Raw genomic sequence first — 13000 nt, 5'->3', positions numbered from 1 at the left:
GGTGAGTCACTCTTGGTCATATCCTGCCCCCTACCGTTTTATCCTCTCAACAACCCTGTCAAGTAGATTTGGTTGGGAGTCAGTGACTGGCCAAAAGTCGCCCCATGAGCTTCATGGCAGAGCGGAGACTAGAACCCGGGTATCCCCAGTCCTGGACCAACAGAGTAACCACTGCACACAATGTCTCTGTTTTCTCTTTCATCTCATCCCTTATCACTAAGCTTAATAAAGCTTCTTAATCTCAGACCTGGGGTTTGATTATATGGTTTTGACAACCCAAGGATTCCCCCCTGCATGCCCAACCACTCTTTCATGCAACATGCTTTGACCAAGGGGAAGGAACAGGCTGAACTCGCACAGTGGTATCTGGAGAATTAGCTGGTTGTTTCTCACAGCTCTTGGACTTCCTTTCTCTCAGGACTCAGGTGAAACAAGAGGTGGTGCCAGCTGCACATGTGAAGTGATGCAGACTGGATGTGCCCTCAAAGCATCTGGGCACTTCTCCATAAAAGGCTGGTCTAACACTGCAGCCCTTCATGAGTGTATAATCTGCATATCTCAACTGTAAGCTGCAGGGAGCATAGCGTGTTGTTGTTGTTCAGTCGTTCAGTCGTGTCCGACGCTTCGTGACCCCATGGACCATAGCACGCCAGGCCTTCCTGTCCTGCGCTCTCTCCCAGAGTGTGCTCAAGTTCATGAGCATAGTGTGGGCAACAGCAAAAAAAAAAAAAAAAAAGCAGCAAAAAGAGAGGACACTTTTGTGGAATGCTTTAAACATTTATTGATTCAACAGCAAAGCAGAGGATACAGAAGTCATATGGAAAGCTCAATCTGGTGAAATTGGGGCTACGGTTGGGGAAGGCGCCTTTCTAAGGGCAATCTGTCCCAGGAATCCAGTTGGCAGACATTAGGAGGCATAGCTGTCCTCCCCCCAGCCCCTTTCTTACTTCCCCTATCAGGGTAAACAAGGACTGCTGTTGGGAGATTGGTTTCCGTTAAAACATTGGACGCAGCCTCTATTGTTGTTGTAGCACCGGAATAGGGGGGCACGCTGGATATGTCTCCAGGCATCCACCACCATTTGGGACTGTTTCTGTTGATCCACCCAGTAAATGTTCTGAAAGACAAACGCCCTGGAGTTTTCACTGAACCTGTTAAAAAGCGGGTTGATCATCTGGATGATATTTCTCATGTCATTCGTATTGAGACAGCGGTCTACACAGGGAGACAATTTGCTGAAGAAGACCAGGCAACTGTTCTGGTCCTTATCAGCTAGCATTCTTTCTATTGGGCTATGATTTCCAGGGCCACCAGTCAACAAGCGGAATTCAGCATGCAATTTGGGAAGTATGTCCCTTGCGCTTGGCCGTGCTGCAACAATATCTCCTATCTCCTGTGGGTTGTATATACCACCCTCCTTTATAATAGCATTCTTCATATTCTGCATGCGACTCCTAGGCAAAGCAGTCTCCAAGTTGTTCCGATTAGGGTTGCTGCAGTGTCGGGCATCCAGTCTTACAGCCACAGCGTAATGTTTTCCATCAATGCCGTACTTAGCAGGAGCCACAAGAAAGATAGGAATGAGTGCTGCTGAATGTGTAAAACTAACCCTCAATATTCCTAACTGGCCCATGGAGACTGGCCTCTGGATTGTTATAGTCTTGGTAACTGGGTGGCAGCTGAATGGACAGGCATTGGTAGGCAGAAGGAAAGTTCTGTTTTGTGTTGTAATATCTGTGATGGCCAATTACCACATGCAAGTCATTGTGCGATATAAATGCAGAGATAAAAAGGGCTGCGCTGGTGGACTGGAGGGAAATGTGATCACCTGGCCTCAGTTCTGAGTGTTTGTCTGCTTCCCGATATCCGTTTTTAAGCAGGAATTTCAATTATGACTGAGTGTAGATGCTGACCATCAGGGGGAGTTGGTGGGGCATCAGTTAGTGTTTTTACTGACAGGAGGAGGTATGGCATTGGGGGTGGGGCTGGCCAGGTAAGAAGAACATGGGTTAGACAATTATCGTCTATCCCCTGGTTCTTCCCCCAACCAAAGGGTACATGGCTGCTTTAGCAGTCTTCCCTTGGGCCTTCTGGTGCTGTTGTTTAATGCCAGATCAGTTTCTAATAAAATCTCCCTCATCCATGACATGATTGCAGACGAGGAGGCCGATCTGGTATGCATAACTGAGACCTGAGTAGGGGAGCTGGGGGGAGCCTGTCTCCTGACAGACGTCATCCCACAGGGTGACCAAGGCAGTTTCTGTGCCATAACCAGGCCTGAAACCCTATTGAAACAGACTCAGAAAATCAGCCTCATTGAAGAGATCCTGGATCTGGGCCCTGTTTCCATGACAACAGAAGGAGGAGTGGCTCGCCCGCATTTTTGTAACAGCCACTTTTGGTCCGGGCAGGGTTCCACGAGGGTGTACATCGCACCATTCTAATATATGAAATAAAGGGTGCTTCACTCAGCCTCACCTTCCAGCCTCATTCCTTATTGAGCAGAGAACCCGACAATTTGGTGTCAGAGTGGGATGGCTGGCACTCCCAGGCAGCTTGCCTGTGGACAGGCAACCAGACAGCGTGCATGTCATCCAGAGGTAAGAGATCCTTGTTAGAAAATCTCCTGCTGCTTCAGCACCCCGTGAGCAGCATGGACTACTGTGGGCGGTAACAGTCATTTCCCCCTAAAAATTAAAACTTGAGAAATGGTTGAGCTGCACGCTTTGGGTTTGAAGTTGACTGTTTGAGTCTGGGCATGGCTTTCGAGTGCTTGAGTGAGTGAGAGTGTTTGTGCCCGGAAGACGGAACACTGCCGTGGTGAGCCCCTCAAGGCTGTGACCTGCAGCATGTGGGCTGACACCTGGGTTGAAAGAGACTAATCTAGGACGCAGTTCCCTTCTGTGAACAGGCCCCACTAGACCAGTGGAGTGATTAAATTGTCCACAATATACTGATTACTTCACAAGAGCAGTAATAGGGTGATGTGCTACTAACCTTTCCCCTAAATAAGTGCCTCATATAATTTGCACAGCAAAAAAAAGCAGAACCGTCTCACTCACTGAGACTCAGTTCCCCAACAGACTGAGGACTCCAGAGAAGTGAAGAATAGCCCTGAAGCCAACAGCTGCACGACCCATAATTAGCCACAATGAAGTGGGGTACTGGGAAAAGTGGCATATGTGCATTAAAAAGTCCAGAATGCTGTACACATATTGTAGACAATGAGCTTAACATTACCAAACACATATCAGAAACAGAGCAATTAGCCATGATACGCAAACCATTGGTAAAGTCTAGATTAGTTTGGCTGGCTCCCTGACATTAGAGGATAAGCTGAGAGCCTGCTAAAACCGATCCTCAAATGAGAAATAATTTTGCTTGCTATTAAATTGTTTTGCATGTGTGTGTATAATTGTTGCTGTACTGTGTAAAACTAACCATAAAAAGACTAAAGTCCCCACTTTCCTCAAGCACAAAAGATGAACAAGTAAAGTTGATGATGGCGGAGTTAGACGAGAGAAATGAAGGAGATGGCAGGAGGAGAAAAGGACCATATCAGAATATACACCTTCAAGGGGAGGGTGGAAGCATTCTGGCTGAAGAAGCAGAAAGGTTGGGAAAGGTCATGTAATAAGGTAATAATAAGGTCACACGATGTTTCAGTTGAAGGAATGTTGTAAGTTGCTTACTGGGTGAAAGTCTGGGTGAAAGTTTCAGATGTTTCCTGTTTTACACTGAGCTATAGAAATTTCCTAAACGGCTGATTCTGCAAGGCTAACTAACTGTTTTCTGCTTGTGACAAATGACAAATGTATGTTGAAATATGAACCAAGATTTGATTGGCTGTCCTGACTGAGTAAGGGTATAAGAATTCTTCTTTTGAGTATAAGAATTCTTCTTTGTTGCTTAGCAATTGTTCATCTGAATGCCGAATCATGCATGAAATAGCCTCATTCCTTATTGAGCGGAGAACCCGACAGTGGCTTCACATAACTTACTTCCGGGTAGAGGGAGGTGTTGGAATGAATGTCATCTGAGTGGCAGGGGCTGCTCAACCAATAAGAGAGGTTTCCCCCCACCCCAGGCTCCGTAAAGAAGGTGTGAAGTAGTTACTTGCCCTTGTGTGCTAGGGATGTACGAAAGTCACTTACCTTATGACGAAATTGATTCGTGGGGGGGAGGCGCCCCGTCCCTCCCCCCGAAATTCTGGCCGGGGGGGGAGGCGCCCCATCCCTCCCCCCCGAAATTCTGGCCGGGTGGGAGGCGCCCCGTCCCTCCCACCGCGAATCCTGGCCGGCCGGGTCTGCAAATGGCGGCGGCCATAGCCGCCACTGTTTGCGTCCCTGCAGTCAGCCGTGATAGGCTACGTAAATGTTTACGTAGCCTATCACGGCTGAGTAAAAAAAAACAAAAAAACCTCACATACGCAAATGGTGGCGCCCATGGGCGCCACCATTTGCGTTCCTTATTTTGGCACGTCTAGTCTACGTAAACATTTACGTAGACTACGATGAAAATAAGGGGAACGCAAATAGTGTAGCGTCTACGCTATTTGTGTTCCCCTTATTTTTGCCGTAGTCTATGTAAATGTTTACATAGACTAGACATGCCAAAATAAGGAACGCAAATGGCGGCGCCCATGGGTGCCGCCATTTGCATACGCGCGGTTTTTTGTTTTTTGTTTTACTCAGCCGTGATAGGCTATGTAAAGATTTACGTAGCCTATCACGGTATTTTTTAAAAATCTAGCCATGATAGGCTACGTAAATCTTTACATAGCCTATCACGTTTTTTTGTTTTTGTTTTTACTGGAAATGGTGGTGGCGGCAGCCGGTCGGAAGACCGGCCGCCGCAGCTGCAGCCGCCGCCGCCAAACCGCCGCCAAACCGCTGCCGGAGCCACCGCCACCAGGGAGACTCGCCCAAGGTAAGTCCCGTCCTGGGGGGGGCAGGGGGACAGACCGTTTCGCCACCAATTTCGGTGGGTCGAATGCGCTGGCATTCAGCCTCCCCGAGATTGGTGGCGAAATTCTCTGACATCCCTATTGTGTGCATTGTAACACAAGCCTCCCAATCAGTCCCAAGCCTCACTGAATACAATGCGTGTTACTTCTGAGTAGACTCACAGATGCTTATCCTGGGAAAGTGGCAGAGAGAACACAGGGATAGGAAACCAGCCCCCTTTCTTACCAAACCGATACTGTGCAGGATCTCTATAATGAAGCTGTGAAATAGTGAAGGCAATAAAGCAAACAACGGAGAATCGGAGCCTCGTGATTGCGCTTAACCGCACTTAGGGAATTGCCGTTTCAGTTGAGGGGGACCTCTGTTAGTACTGATGTGGGCAGTCAGAGGGCAAGCCTCATTCAGCACAATGGGAGTTACTTCTGAGGAGACACTAATGGTTTTGTTGTGGGAAAGGGAGCCGTAAATACAAAGAGGGAAACCAGCCCACATTTTAACCTGCACAATCTCTATTCAGGGGAGAAGCCTCATTGACCACAATGGGAGTTGCTTCTGAGTAGACACTAATTGGTTTGTGCAGGGACAGGAAACACACAGGAAACACTCCTTGACTGGGGTCACAGTGAAAGGCACACCCCTGGGCAGGGCTAGCATACCCGAGGTAAATGCGGGGATTGGGGCACATAGCAACTATACCGGGGAGAACCCAATTTAAGGAAAATAATTGGACTTTAAGCAGTCTCAGGAAATCTGTTTTTCTCCTGTTAAGCTCCAGGCTGGCTGCTGGATGGCCATGACATCATGTATCCCTAACGACCTCAACACGCAGCCAGTTTGGAGTAAATTGCTCGTCAAAACAGGCCCCTGGTCTTCACCACACACTCAAGCACCTTGCCCAAGAAGGGAACATCTTCTGGGATCATTAATAGTTTCTTCAGGAGCAGTTGCACCACCACCTCCTTTAAGGCAGCTGGGGCCACTCCCTCTCTAAGAGAGGAGATGACTACCTCCTGGACACAGTGAGGTGTCCCCTCCTTGCCATATGTAAGTAGCCATGAAGGGCAAGGCTCAAGTAAACATATGGTTGGTTGAACCTTGTCAAGCACCTTGTTTACATCCTTGGGCCACAAAAACTTAAATTCACCCAACAATATAGGACCAGACAGTGCTCTGGACACCCCCCGCCCCCATGGATTGATCTGTCCCAACCGCAGAGTCCAAATGATGATGTATACGATTGATTTTGCCTTCAAAATGTCTAGCAGACATGTCACAGCATGCCACCAAAGGTTCCACCACATCACTATCTGAGCCAGATTTCAAAAGGCCATGAACCACTCAGAAAAGCTCCACTGGACAATTTTGGGAGGATGCAATGGTGGTGGAGAAAAATAGTTTCTTTGCCACCATCACCATCACAGAGTAGACTCAGTAATGAGCTCTTACTTGTGTTCAATTTTATTTATTCCAAGGTTTCCTGCACTAGCATTCCGGATGTCTCCCATCTTCCGTCTCACCTGCACTGGCTCCCAATCAATTTCCAGGCCCAATTCAAAGTGCTGGTTTTGACTTACAAAGCTCTACATGGCTTGGGACCTCAGTACCTGATAAAACATCTCCTCCCACATGTACTTGCCCATACTTTAAAGTCATCTGCAGAAGTCCTCCTTCAAGTGTCCCGCCCTTCTGAAGCTCGGAGGGTGGCAAGAAGAGAGGGCTTTTGGGGGGTGGCTCTCCAGCTCTGGCATGCTTTCCCAAGGAAAGCTTGTCTGGCATCTACACTGCTACCTTTCTGGTACCAGGCTAAGACGTTCCTGTTTTCCCCGGCTTGTTAAAAAAAATTTCAAAGTCTGTAAAATTAAAATGTTTAAACGTGTTAGTATTTTTGTATTTTCTGCCCCTCCAATGTGGTATCGTATTTTATGTGCTGTCAGCATATTTATTAGTCTTATATTGTTGATTTTATTGTGATTTTTTTGTACTTTTATCATTATTGTAAAATGCCTAGAGTACATTATTTTTTAAAAATTCTTGTCCACCTTTCAGGGCAGAAGCCCTCCCAAGGCAGCTCACAGCAATAAAATGCATAAAAACAGTTAACTGATTATATGTGGCATTTAGTAAATTAAATAAATATCTGCTTTCCTAAATCAATGGAGAACTGATGTAATGTGCTTATTTGACTTACATTTAGTAAAGAAAACTAGAAAGAATGTCATGCTAATTTTATGTACTGTATAAAAACGGTTTTTCCAATAGCCAAAAGTAGTTGGACTGATTGGGGGAAATGTTAAAAATATGCAAATTATGGCAGAACCCCCAAAACACACATATATCACACAAATGATGTAGTAGGATAGAGAGGAGACTTAAGGAAGCAACAAGAGCCCTGGCACCATTTCTTCCCACTAGATAACCAGGGGAAGGTTTGCACTATGTGGCTGTGATCCAACCAAATATATTCCAAAATTAGATGAGATTCATACACTTACACAGATACACACACGCGCACGCGCGCACATACACAGAAAGAGGATGCAGAGTGGGAGGCTGCACTTTGTAGATGAAATCCCCCTGAACATAGGATAGAATTGCAAAAGATACCTCTTTTTAGGTTTGCGCAACCTGTTCCTAAAGTTGAAGTTTGGGGCTTGTTGAAACTCCAGAGCCTCAGTGGGCGAAGGAAAAATATGTCAGTTTAAAAGGGGTTGCATTGGATCTCTGCTGTGAGGAGGCAAGAACCTAAGTGACCAAACCATGAGGAGCCTGAGCAAAAAAGTGGCAGAGTGGGATGGCAGAACAACAGTGTTCCCTGCCTCTTAGTGTTTCTGGCTGGGCTTGTCCAGAAGCACCGGAGCTCTAGGGTTTGCCACACTCCAAAATGTAGGTGGAATCATCCCAACAGTGGGAGAGGCCAGGAGATCAAGATAGTTTCAGTGGCATGTTCCTAGTATATCACTGGTCCAACAGCCATGGATAGAACCAAACTGTTACCAGAGAACTTGGCTGGAGTGCAGGCCTGGCGCGCACGCACACACACACACACACACACACACACACTGCTAGCAGCCATGGACATAAGGCCTATAGTTGTGTAGTTACTTCAAGTAGAACCAAACAATGGGTAAAGGAGGCTGTTCATCAGTCTTTGTTCAGGTATGAGAGGTCAACACTCCTCTGTTAGCAGAGAACTTGGCCGGAATGCAGGCCTTGCACACACACCCCTCCCCAAGATTTGCAGCCATTGGCATGAGGCCTATAGAGTTAGTGGTGTAGTTACTTCAGTAGGGTGAAATAATGGCTTGTAATTAATTGCAATTAATAATATGCTGCTTGTTTTACTGTTCCTTGTATTGTTTTGTATTTTTATCGTGGCTGGAATTATTTTTAATAGTGTATTTAAATGTGATTTAAAAAATATTTATATGTGAATCGCTTAGTTTTGTTATATTAAGCAGTATATAAGTACTACTAATAAAAAAAAATAATAAACAATGGCAAAGGAGGCTGGTCATCAGTCATTGTTCAGGTATGGGAAGGTTAAGACTTGACATTGGGCAGGTTCACATGTCACGCTAAGCCACCTTGCAAATAAGCTACACAGTATGCCTGACAGATGATTGGGCTTACTTGGGTTGTACTCCCCCTCCTTCCCCCTTGGTCCTCCGGCTGGTTCTGCATTGTCCTTCATGGCAGAACCCCCTGATTTGCCCATCCTGTCCCCTCCCCACTCCGATCACGACCCTTTTTCATTCCCCAGCTTTTTAAATTATGTTTTTTAGCTCCATAATTCTGCACAAATTGGGTCATTTTTCCCCATTTTTCAGCCCCAGAAATTTGCACACATATGATTATAATTTTTTAACTTGTTATTGTTGGTCTTTTGCAAGTGCACACTTACTGCATGCTTACAACTGTCTGATGTGTGTAGCCTTGTCTTGTCGATGTCCTTGTATGTTTCAGCTGTCAAAGGGAACAAGTGCAGTAGGAAACATACAAGGAAATTTATACATCGAGACCCAGTCATTATCTTAACAATAAAAATCACATGAAATACAGAAGCCTCAAACTTGGCAGGATGTAATCTTAATAACATATGCAGATACATAGTTCCAAAGTGATTTCTCCCTCTCAATAGCCAGGAGATACCCTCAGGGTGTCAGTGAAGAAAAGAGATTTCACAAGTATCACCATCCATTGGACCAAGTGCCCATCCATACTTGATATTCTCCTGTTATAATAAGAATGGCTTTGAATAAGCATTATATTTCAGTCTTTTTTCTACAGATGGGAGCAGCAGCTCCCAACACTTGAGGAATTTTTGTGTAATTGTGATGGTTTGGGCATGCAAGCATGACAGCAAACCTTTTGTTCAAAGTGTGTTAAAATGCAGGTATTTAAGCAGCAAATAGTCCTGTTTTCTTGATTGGTTCCTGCCATATTATGACGAGCAGATTCCATCTGCTCTCAGCACAGGACACCAGTGGAAAGAATTTCAGCTAAAACCTCTTTTGCACCTCCTTCATGCCTACTCAAGATTTGGGTCTCGTAGTCACTAGCCTCTTCTGGAAGAGGTGGCCAACTATGAGGTTCCACAGAAAGTGGAAATTATGACAGGATGGGCTAGGGTAAGCATGAGGCAAGCACACAACGCACTTCCAAAGTAATTGAGTATGACTGGATTTGCATGTCACCGTAAGCCATGGTTGGTTGTGAAACTTGTTAGTGTCCGCTTAACTTACCGTGACACGTGATCCTGGCCTGGACGATTCAGCATGAATAGTTTTGTGCAAACAAACCACCCTGGGAAACCAAGTAGGGGTGTTGAGGGTAGCTTATTCTCAGGGTGGCTTGTCATGGTGTCCGAACCCAGAAGCAAGGCTACAGAGCCACTTGGCAAGAGCGGCAAAATAGCCCATGCCACTCTCCGCGAACTCACCAGTGCCACCTCCAGCCTCCCTCCTCCCCCTCCAGTGACTGCCCCTACCCCTTTGGAAGGACCATAACTCAGTTGCCACATTTGGGGGAGCTTCAGAAGTACACATATGGGATTGTAATTTTTATTATTTCCTGGTCTTTCGCAAGTGCACAAGAGCACAGAATTGCCTGTCTGCTGCGTGTGGCCTCACCTTGGCAATTTCCTATTTCCTGTCAAAGCAGTGGAGTAGGTAGTGCACTAGGAAATCAACAAGGCGAGATTGCACATAAACTAATCTGCACACACTTGTGAAGGACTGGGAGGGAGGGAATAATACTAGGAGAAAGTACAAACCCAACTGCACAGTTCTGAAGCATTGAAAATGGGGGGGGGGAAGTGTTCTGAAAAGGAGAGCCAAAGGGGGAGGGGAGATAGGCAATAACTCCCACTTGGCAATGTTATCCTCTCACCCTAAAGCCTTGAATGGACATTTGTCAGTGTCCTCCCTGCTGTTGACTCTTCTCCAAGTCCCGATGAAATTGACAGATGGGTTACTATGTTTCGGGTTACTATGTTTCAGCGCATTTCTACAGATCTTCCCAACAGTTTCTTTTAAAAATGCTTAGAAGGCAACTGTGCAAGATGGACCAAATGGAGACCCATTGGGATGGGTGGGTGTAATTACTGCTGGTGCAGGCACCTTATTTGCTCTGTCCTGTTCAACCACCGTCTAAGGGTTGTTTCTTTAATTGTCAGGGAAATTTGTGCAGATTTAAAAGCTAGCTGGTAAAAGGAGGGTAGATTTGCACACATTTGCTGAAGAAATTACCGCAGTAATTGCTCCGAAAAGAACCCTTTTCATAAAAAGCACTGGACATTCCAGAAACTCACTCACTTTCTAATGTAGTCAATGATGTTCTTCAGATTATTTGCGTCCATGGTCCCAGAAGCTCCATTCCCCAAACACAGCAGGACAGCCACACACAAGAAGCTGAAGCCCAGCCAACATCTGGATATCTGTCAAAAGAGGTGCCATTTATGAATGGGAAAAGAGTAATTGCTGTATTAAAGCAGAGTGCCCCTGGAAGGGAGGATGTTAGGGCTGCACAGAAAGCAGCCAACTGCCCCAGTTAGAAGCCATTTTGAAAAGGGATACTGAAAACAGCTCTAATATTAGTTGTGACTTCTGACTGACATATATAGCCAATTTGAAATCAAATGTGCATTCATGGGCTCTTTGGGTAGAACATACATGTGGAAAATGAAGAATAAAAGCCCTTAATATCAAAGTTAGGAACAGACCCTGAAGCTCTCTCTTATGGATTTTCAGAATTAAGAATAATTTCAACTGGACTATCCTCTTCTGCCATTCTCTTCCTACCTATATTCCTGCAAACAGAGATGCTGGCAAAACAAAGCTTGATAGAAACAGAGCTGAAAAGCTGCAATCTAGGTGAACAGCAGAGATTACTCACCATACATTCCATTATAAGAAAGAAAATCAGCCCGTCTCCCTGCCAAAAGATGCTGTTTCACCCACTGGTAGGGAGAAATCACAACTTCCTCCTTTTATAGAACTCCCTCTGTTGGGAAGTGCTTGGATAATTGCCAAGTTGACCCAAGGCAAGGCTTGGAGCGATAGCCCTTCTCCAATTTCGGTGCAGAGTACGTTGTTCCAGCAGCTCTTCAGTAAATAAGGAAAGTGAAAATGGTGAGGTCACATAGACTGTGGTCCTAGTTCCTTCTGTTAACATTTCTTTGGGATTTCTGAAGAAATTATGCAACTGCTGGTTTTATCTTCAGTGTTTATGTGGGTAAGACAGCCTTACCGAATCTGGTGCCTTCTGGATATTTTGGACTTCAACTCCCATCAACCCCAGCCAGCATGACCAATGGCCAGGAATATTATGAGTTGAAACCCAAAACGTTTGGAGGGCACCAGGTTGGGAAAACCTAGTGTAAGATGACTCCCCCAAACAAAGGATTGGTTCACTCCAGCCTAATTCCCCCATCCACACACGAATACACACACACCTTGCTCACTTACTTTCAGCACCCTCTCATATCTCTAAATCCATGGAGTTTGAAGCAAAAGGGTCTGACCATCCAGATGACATTGATAGTCAGTGCTGTGGCTTGGCTTCACTGGATCACCCCCAATAATATACACAAAACTGAGTCACACAGGAAGAGCACATCACTTGTCCTGATAAAATCAAGGTGAGTGAACCCATATTCTGATGTCATGAGTTCGGCCAAGTGCATCAATCCTTATGGTTTCTCCTGACAATTTCTGCATGAGATCAAAGATGTAAACACAGGTAGAGGAATGATTCTGAATTACTATCTCCCTGTCCCATTCCCCCCCCCCCCGATTTGTTATACCTATCAGAGGTGCAGGGAGACAGCTAAAAGGAATCTTTGCCATTTAAATTTGCATAACGTCTGGGAGAGTCAGGCTGGGAGCTGGAAGGTTTTAGCTGGAGTTGCTCTCCTGGAATCTGATGAATGATCAGCCGCTGTGCTGGTCCATCATTGGATTACTGCACTGAGCAGGGAGTTGGACTCGATGGTCTTGTAGGCCCCTTCCAACCCTACTATTCTATGATTCTATGATCAGTTTTCCAGCAATCAAAGGTGGTTAAAGAAGCTAAAGTCACACAGCAGTCAGAGATTATGTCCTTGGATCCTTGTGTAAAATAATTCCTGAAAATTATGCAATTGTTATGCAATTGTTAGTACATGAAAGGGGAGACACCATGACTTTCCTATTTGCATCAGGGTCTCATACACCAAACTCCATTTGGAGAGAGCTTATGGGATGGGGAAGGGATGAGTGGTATTTATGCAGGACTTTATGTTCTGGGCTGCCCCCTCACCTTCTTTCCCATTGTAGCCTCCTCTACATACTTACCTATGTGAGGTGCTTTAGGCTTGTTTTTGCATCGAGTTGTCAGTAGTCACCCAGAGATGGCACCTACACCATTAAATGCACGGAGGTATTAAGCCAAAGTGCAGCTGCTGCCCCTGTTCTTCCAGTGGTCATCTCACCCACTTCTCCTGTGCTTGCTCTGGCCAGCAGATAATTTACCTTTCCCTTATCAGAGAGGATGCC

General features: G+C 45.7%; 1 pseudogene across 1 annotated transcript; it reads right to left on the bottom strand.

Moving 5' to 3' along the window:
- Positions 1–955: 955 nt before the first annotated feature.
- Positions 956–11429, bottom strand: LOC146341267 (uncharacterized; annotated as a pseudogene). The gene is made up of 3 exons (XR_014784046.1): positions 11361–11429; positions 10777–10902; positions 956–1552 (listed from the first exon to the last, which is right to left on the bottom strand). The product of XR_014784046.1 is annotated as an uncharacterized LOC146341267 (transcript).
- Positions 11430–13000: the final 1571 nt, after the last annotated feature.

Source organism: Heloderma suspectum, chromosome 6, assembly GCF_057233095.1.
Source record: "Heloderma suspectum isolate Gila_16-S chromosome 6, 16-S_ref, whole genome shotgun sequence".
NCBI classification, from domain to species: domain Eukaryota; kingdom Metazoa; phylum Chordata; class Lepidosauria; order Squamata; family Helodermatidae; genus Heloderma; species Heloderma suspectum.
This window is presented reverse-complemented; position numbering and strand designations above follow the sequence as displayed.